Here is an 8,340-nt window from a genome sequence, read left to right on the forward strand (position 1 = left end):
AACACCTTCAGAAAATTTGACATATGAAGTTTTGAAGCTTGTTGTCAATACAACAAAATAGCATACCTATCAAATCGCATATATATCAATATGTGTAACTCCATCTATTGAAAAAAATCTGCATTATTAACCGGTACACCTGGTAGGACTCATCACCTGGCCCCGCCCCCTGTTCCCCTGCCCACTTCCTGCCAATCACTTGGCCCTGCCCCCCTGTTCACCTGCCCACTCTGGCTGCTCAGGTGGCCCCTCCCCCTTGTCTGGCATGATCACGTGGCCTTGCCCCCTTTGGTAGCTGATGGAGCCGCCTTTGAGCTGGGCTGAGTTGAGGGGGAGGTGGGCTGAGGGTAGGGACCTCTGCTCCCCCTCTCTGAGCCTCAGTTTTGGCATTTAGAATATGGGCACCACAACCCAGTTGCTGGCTCCTGCCAACCCAGATGCTCCTGGAAGCGGAGGCCCAGGCTGGACGCATGGGTGGGAAGGCCTGGGTGGTAAGGGCGGGGATGTGGGGTGCCCTGCATCATCCTGTAGCTGGGGGCTCGGCAAGGCGGCCAGGAGGCCCTGATCCACGAAGCCTGCACTTCCCACCGAGCAGCCTGCCCTGGTGTGCCCACTGCACTGTCACTGCCAAGGAGCCCCCGGCAGCGAGAGACAGGGCCGAGGCACAGACACAGAGATGAATCTCCCTGTGAGCCCTGCAGTGAGAGGTCTAGGGGGGTCTCCTGTGCCGGGGGACAGGGCTCAGCTGTTCCCAGACCCGGTCAAAGCCCCCAAAGGAGGAACAAGCTAAGGTCTCTTTCCTGAAGCTGCTGCCCCGACGACTACAGACTGCCCGAGACAAACGGGGACGTGTGCTCTCCCCGTTCTGGGGCCAGAATGTGAAATCAGGGTGTCAGGGCTGTGGTCCCTCGAAGGGCTCCCTTCCCCAGGGAGGGTCCTTCCTGCCTATTCACTTTCTGGGGGCCCCTGGCCGCATCCCTTCAATCTCCACGTGGCCCCTCTTGCGTCCTCCCGAGACTTCCCAGGTGTACCGGTTAAGAATGCGGATTTTTTCCAATAGATGCAGTAATAAGTGGTAGCAACAGCCAAACCAAAACAATATATTAGCATTAATGTAATTATTATTAATAGGCTAGCAGGGCAAATGTTGAATGACACTGTGACATTTCCCCCCATTTCCTTCTCCCAAGATCCAGGAAGAGAGTCCCCCATTGTGTTTCTAGGGACTCACTGAGGAGTCATATGGAGTGTCTTCCCACAGGGACAGGTTGGAAGCGGTCAAGGGAGATAGTGAACCTGGGGACAGTCCCCATGCCACGTGGGCAAGAAGTGAGCCAGGAAGTGCAGTTGGCAGGTTCCCAGCGTGATGGAGACCAGAGTCCCTTGCAGGGCCCAAGGGGGGTGTAGAGTGGGGCTTCTGAGGACAGTGGCCACCAGGAGTCGGGGCCCTGCCTCTGCCGGGACCCCAGGACCCACACTGCGCTGGGCTGTGGATCTCCAGGCATCTGCTAACCGATACCGTCCACTCCCCGGGGACTCCTGGGCAGCCCTTGGGGACATTGAATTTCCACCCACCGGCTGAGCGTGGCTCACAGTTGGATTAATATGACTTAGGAGAACCAGGTGACACGTGTCGCATGTCCGTGTGGCGAAGGGGAAGTCATTCGCACTCCGCATTGTTCTCTGCACCTCCCGCAGCGGCAGCACGGCAGCTCACACCCAGGCTGTCCCAGGAGGCGTTGTGTGGGACAAACAGAAATACCCTTTCCCCTCCCCAGCCGATGGGCTTCCGTGTGGGGGTCTCACACCCACACCTCACCCTGTGTCTCTTCATCTCTCGGCTCACCTGTACCCCCTATTGTACCTTCTACTATGTAATAAGGTGGTGAGTGTGTGTGTTTCCCTGAGTCCTGGGAGCTCTTCTGGCAAATGATTGGACCCGAGGAGGTGAGTTGGACAGAAGTTGTGAGTGATGGGGTGGGGGTGGGGGGCTTCTTCTGGTGACCGGTGTCTGAAGTGGGGGGGGGCAGTGTTGTGGGACTGAGCCCTTCAGCTGTGGCGTCTCCGCAAACTCTGGTTAGTGTCAGAATTGAATGGTAGGACACCCAGCTGGTGTCACCGAGAATTGAGCATCACGAGCAGAGATGTGACACGAAGCCAGGACTAGCAAGCAGACAGCTTTCAGGGGAACAACACCTCACCATCCGTCCCCATTACCGACACCTTTTCCTCCCCACGGAAACCTAGACGGGGGATGTCTCTGAGTGTGGAAGTGGGTGCTTTGGCCACGCTGGGCGTTAGAAATGAAGATGCCGACCACATTGAAACAGGACTGACTGCCAGGACATTGCAATATGACCACCTGCATGGCCACGAGCAAGTCCCTAACCCTCCGCAGGTCTCAGTGTAGAGGATCAGGAGGGTTCAATGAGACAGTGCTTGCAGGGAACCTACTACGTGCTAACCACTGTGATAGGGCTTCCCGTGCATGTTGGTGATGGTAACGTCTGGTGATGTCTTGATGCAAGACGGCACATCCATTCCCCCAAACCCGCGGCTGACCTTGCAGGACAGGCCATCCAGCCTGATCGTTCAGGGCACCGGGAATCGCTTTGGGTTTAATATGTGCTACTCACCCGGAGCCTTTTGTGGGGCTTAATTTAGGCTCTTTACCATTTTATTAAGAAAGGTCACTGAATCAGAAAAGGACTTTACACTTGGCATACATACTCTCCACCCCCATGGATTCCAGTGTGTTCATTCGGATTTTATTGTATCTGAGATGGGGTAGGAGGTGGACGTGTGGATGTGGGTGGATTTAATATTACAATTGACCCAAAATCGTTCTGCAGAGAAGCCTGTAATACATGGTCTCTTTATTGCCTGATCAGAAACCTCCAGAGCCCTGAAGCCCTGTTCTTTATATGCTCGCCGAGTGTGACATGAATTATTCAAAGACCAGTGGTGGAGATTGGTTTAAACTCTGCAGCCGGAGCCCTGAGACAGCAAGGTCATTGCTGAACATCCATCACGCCTACTCAGGGCCGGAAGCCCGTCCCTGGGCCTCGGCAGTGGGGCGAGAGCACGCCGACTCCAGAAAGCTGAGCGCTGCTGTCTTTTCTCAGGGGCAGGCTCTTGCTGCCCCCAGTGAAGACCAGCTCACCAGGGAAAGGGCCCCAGAGAGAGAGGCCGGGCATGAGCCCGCGGACTTGACAACTTGCCTGAGGCACAGCCTTGGTCTAGGAGGCCGAGTCTGTGGGGGCCGGGAGGTAGCAAGGAGGATGCCAGGGTCTGACGCACCCCTGGGTGCCCACCCAGCACTCTTTCCCCTTCTTTTCCTGCATTTTTGTTTGGGAAGCCACCTGACTTCCAACTAAACGCCCGAGCAGGGGCTTTAGCCCAGTCCCAAGGGGTAGATCCTGGTAGATCTCAGCCGGTAGTTCTCACCCTGGTAGCACCTTAGGGCCACACTGGGAGCTTTAAACAATTCCTGTGTCTGGAACCCAGTCCCTAGAGCAGCGGTTCTCAACCTGTGGGTCGCGACCCCTTTGGGGGTCGAACTACCCTTTCACAGGGGTCGCCTAAGACCATCCTGCATATCAGATATTTACATGACGATTCATAACAGTAGCAACATTACAGTTATGAAGTAGCAACGAAAATAATGTTATGGTTGGGTCACAACATGAGGAACTGTATTTAAAGGGCCAGAAGGTTGAGAACCACTGCCCTAGAGCCAAGAGCATGGCACAACCTTGACAGCACCTGCAAGCTCGTTGGAGAAATGCTCTTCGGCCCCCCCTGAGAACAAACTCAGGCTCTGACAAAGCCCATCTGATCTTTCACCCAAATTCCATTTTCTTTGGGTTGTTGTCCAGGTGCTTCGGGCAAGAGGAAGGAGCGGGCGGGGGGAAAGAGGCAGGGAGTCCATCACTTGAACTTGGTTGGGTTTTGCCTGCAGAGTTGGAGACAGAACCTGGAGACAATGTCATCCAACGCCCTCATTATATGAATGAAAGTTACATCTCCAGGTCCTGGAGGGGCTACGACCGGGCTGTGGTGCACCACCCTCCACCCTCTGGGGACTGGCAAGCCTGCAGGTGGTGCCTGCGGAGCCTCACGGCGGTGGCTGAGCCCACACTCGCAGCTCAGACTGCGTCCCGGCCTGTCTGGGCCTGAGCACGCGTGGCTGTGCTGACTCCCCTCTGCCCCACACTCTTCACCAGTGGTTCTCAACCTTGGCTGCACGTTAGAATCACCTGGGAATCTTTTTAAAATCCTGATTTCTGGGCCTCAGCCTCCGGAAATTCGGTTTCTTTGTTACTAATGTTGTGGCCCCACCCCATAACAAAGAAACAGAATTTCCGGAGGCTGAGGCCCAGAAATCAGGATTTTAAAAAGATTCCCAGGTGATTCTAACGTGCAGCCAAGGTTGAGAACCACTGGTGAAGAGTGCCTGCAACAGGCAGAACCCACTTGTTCATCCACATCTGCACCCACTCAGGACGTGGAGTGTTTGTGTCCCACAGGCTAATTAACATCCTAAGGGTCGTATTAGCATGTGAGAGGGTGTCGACTGAGCGCGGGATAAGAGTCAAGACTGGAGAGTGGCAAATGGGCTCTGTGTACTCACGGAGCAGGTGGCCGCTAGAGGGGCAGCCTGAGGCCCAGGGCCCTGGGTGTGCGGGTACCGACCCTGCACTTCTTCAGCTGGAATGCCAAGGCCCCTGGCCTCCTCTGTCCTTGATCCACGTGTGGTGGTTAATTCTACGTGTCATCTCGCAGGGCCTTGGTGCCCAGGTATTTGGTCAAACATTATTCTGGCTGTTTCTGTAAAGATGTTACTTTTGGGATGAGGTTCACATTGAAATCCGTGGACTGTGAGTAAAGCAGCTTGCCCTCCATAATGTGGTGGGCCTCACCCAGTCACTTGAAGGCCTGCATGGAACAAAGACTGACTTCCCCTGGGCAGACGGCCCTCAGACTTGAACTAGAACGCTTCCCTGAGTCTCCAGTCCGCTGGCTTCCCCCGTAAGATCTTTTTCTCCCCTTAATATCTTGGACTTGCCAAGCCTCCATCATCAGGTGAGCTAATTCCTTGAAATAAATCTCTCTATACGCACATCCTGTTGGTTCTGTTTCTCCGGAGCCCGGACACAACATGTTTACTTAGGGAGAAAGGAGAGTTACCCAAACACTGAGGAGGGGCCTCTCACCACGTGTGACTCTGGAACATCCCCACTAAACTGGGGACACGCGTGGATCTGCCCGTAACGCCTCCCTCAACTCGGTGCACAGCTGAAACGGACCCTTCCTCTGAAGGCCACCTCCTGGTGTTTGGGGGCTGAGGCCTCACCGGCTCACACCTGAGGCAAGAAGGAGGGTTGTGAGTTCCAGGTGGGAGGGAACCGACATCCCGATGGCTGGTAACCCTCAGTGGTTTTATTCCAAAAAGTCATCAGACTTTGGTGTATGAGTCTCCCCTCCCACTTTTTGAGGGTGAAAGGGAAAGCGCTCATCCATGTATGTTTTGAAGAGCTTAGGAAACAAAAGATCCGAAAGTGTACTGGGGAAGGGACCCTCATTCATGATCTCGGAGCTGAGTTTATATACTTTAATGGTTGATCAAATCCTCTTGATTGTGGAGAGGCGGCGAGTAGGGTTCCGCTCTGAGATGACGTCCTAGACCAGTGGTCGGCAAACTCATTAGTCAACAGAGCCAAATATCAACAGTGCAAGGATTGAAATTTCTTTTGAGAGCCAAATGGTTTAAACTTAAACTATATAGGTAGGTACATTGTTATTAACTTAATGAGGGTACTCCTAAGCTGGCCTTTGCTAAAAACGTCCTCAATCTGAGGGGTCGACCTCAGCGAACGTACCCCCACTTCTTCTAATGCCACTTCTTCAAAATAGACTCGCCCAGGCCGAAAACTGACTTCTGCGCATGGGCCACGAAGTTTCAATCGCACTGTACGTGCGCGCCCGCACGTGGTATTTTGTGGAAGAGCCACACTCAAGGGGCCAAAGAGCCGCATGTGGCTCGCGAGCCGCGGTTTGCTGACCACAGGCCTAGACGGAAAGGCTACGGTGATGGCTGCGCAGTGACTGAGGAGGCGCTCAGTTCCTAAGATGAGCGTGAACTGCACGTTCCCAGGGTCAGAGCTGCTTCACTGAGCAGCTCAGCATCCAGGCCACGAAGGGCCCACCCTAACGCTGGCACAGCCAACCATCGCCCGGGGCGAGGGGCTTCCATCTCCTCCCCGTGCACACAAACCAGGCTGGCGCAGTGACAGAGAAAGGGCGCGAGGGCGAGGAAAGTGTGTCCTGCGAGCTAATTCCACTGGCGAAAGCTGTCGGAGAGCATATCTGCACCCCGTCCGGCTGGGAAAAGCTACCTACTGGCCTCCAGGGACTCTCGCCGGTCCCTTGGCTGCAGGGAGAACGCGGTTTCCATGTTATTCCGTAAACAGTAGCCAAAGACCACAACAGCCGTCACAGGTGCCAACGGAGGGAGAGTTGGGTTTAGAGTTACTACTGGTTCATAGGCAAGGGTTGAAGTCACACACGAGAGCAACCTGGGGCTTTCTCCAGGAAGCCGACTCGTGCGATCTGGGGATGGGGTCCTTATAAAGAGGGGGTGTGGACACCATGCGTGCAGAGAAAAGACCACGTGAGGACATGGTCGAGCGGGTGGCCATCAGCAAGCCAACGGGGGCCCCAGACGAAGCCCGACCTGCTGACTCCTTGATCTCGGACTCTTGGCCTCTGGAACGTGAGAAAAGTGTTTGCCGTTTAAGCCGCCCAGTCTGCGGCATTTTGTTATGGCAGCTGAGCAAAAAAACAAACAAAAAAAACCCCAACAAAAACCCAAACCACTGCCCACTGGAAGGCTGCACACGTCACGTGCACGTCTCTGTACAACTTTTCAGAGCCCACGAGGCGCCACCGTAGCCTTGTGCCCAGAAACAAAGCCATCTCAGAGCGCGGAAGAGCGGAAAGCAGGCAGGGCAGAGACGCGCAGGCAGCCGGCAGTTTCACTAGTCAAAACCTCAGAAACAAGCCGCCCGGCTGAGACCCCCGAGAACTGAGGGGTGACACTCGTAGAGGTGCTCCCACCGTGTTCCGCCCCGTGGACTTCACGTCGGTGCTTCCCACGTCCTAGCCCAGGTTTCCTACCAGAAAAATGGGCATCATGCCGCCTTGCCTTCTGGGGGCATCTGTATGCCTACACAGGTCCCATACCCAGGAAGCAGACCCTCTATTAGGGTTAGATGGGCAACCCCCCAATGTTCCCGGACATCCTCAGGAGAGACGCTGGAGAGTCCCAGCCTGGCTTGTTCAGACTCAAAATGCACCAGGTGTCAGCAAATGCAGCTCCAAGTCCCACGCAGCCTCCTCGCAAGCTGCCTTCTGCGGGTGGTACAGACATCTGTCCCCATGATTCGATTTTAGGGCCTTGGGCTGGAAATGAGGCCCAAGTGAGCAGGGGCAGTATCCCCAGGGCCTGGAACAGCGCCTGGGAATATTCACTCGGACCAGCAAAATTCTCATCATCAGAGTCACTTCTTGGGGTTAAGGCATGAAAGACCCCTGTTGAATATGTCACCGAGGGGCCATACATAGTAAGACATCACCAGCTGTTAACACCTCTTGGTGACTTCGTCAGAGTGGCCTCAGAGCGCCCTCAGCCCCTGGGGACCAAGGTGGGCAGCTGAGTTCTGGTGGGAGGAGGAGTCACAGTCTGTGGGCAGAGAGGGAGGGGACAGCGTAGACGGGTGTGTTGTATGGAGGGACATGGGTGACAAAAAGAATAAAAGATTTCACAAGGACGCTGCTTGGCAACGCAGAACCAGCCAGACCTCCCTATCAGTCACCTTTTGTCCGATGGGCCAGATCATGAATGTGAGGGCCAGGCCCATTGGCAGACACAGGTCCAGCTGGGGGTGTGGCAGGAACTTGGCGTCCCAGAGCTGGCCTTGGCCTGGGGCCATGAAGTTGGGTGTGCAGGGATGAGTACACGGCTAGACACCCACCTGTCCCAGGAAAGGGGAGAGCAGCTGGAGTGATTGGCACTCAAGAGGCGGGGCTACACCCATGCTCTCTGCCAATCCGCTTGCCCGCTGGCTCCAGACTCCTGAGGGGGGGGGGGGGCAGTTAGAGACATTGTGGGGGAAGCAGGGAGACAACATGGTCATGTGACAACAGCTAAGTGTGGGGGCAGCCTCGGCCTGTCCACCACAGGCTGGGCCCAGGGAGCACAGGCCAGCAGGGGCGAGCCCGGAAGAGGCTGTCTGGCCATCCACGGTCCTGGGGGGCAGGGGTGCAGGGGGACGGGGT

The sequence above is a fragment of the Myotis brandtii genome, unplaced genomic scaffold, assembly GCF_000412655.1.
Source record: "Myotis brandtii unplaced genomic scaffold, ASM41265v1 scaffold120, whole genome shotgun sequence".
In the NCBI taxonomy this organism is placed as follows: Eukaryota; Metazoa; Chordata; class Mammalia; order Chiroptera; family Vespertilionidae; genus Myotis; species Myotis brandtii.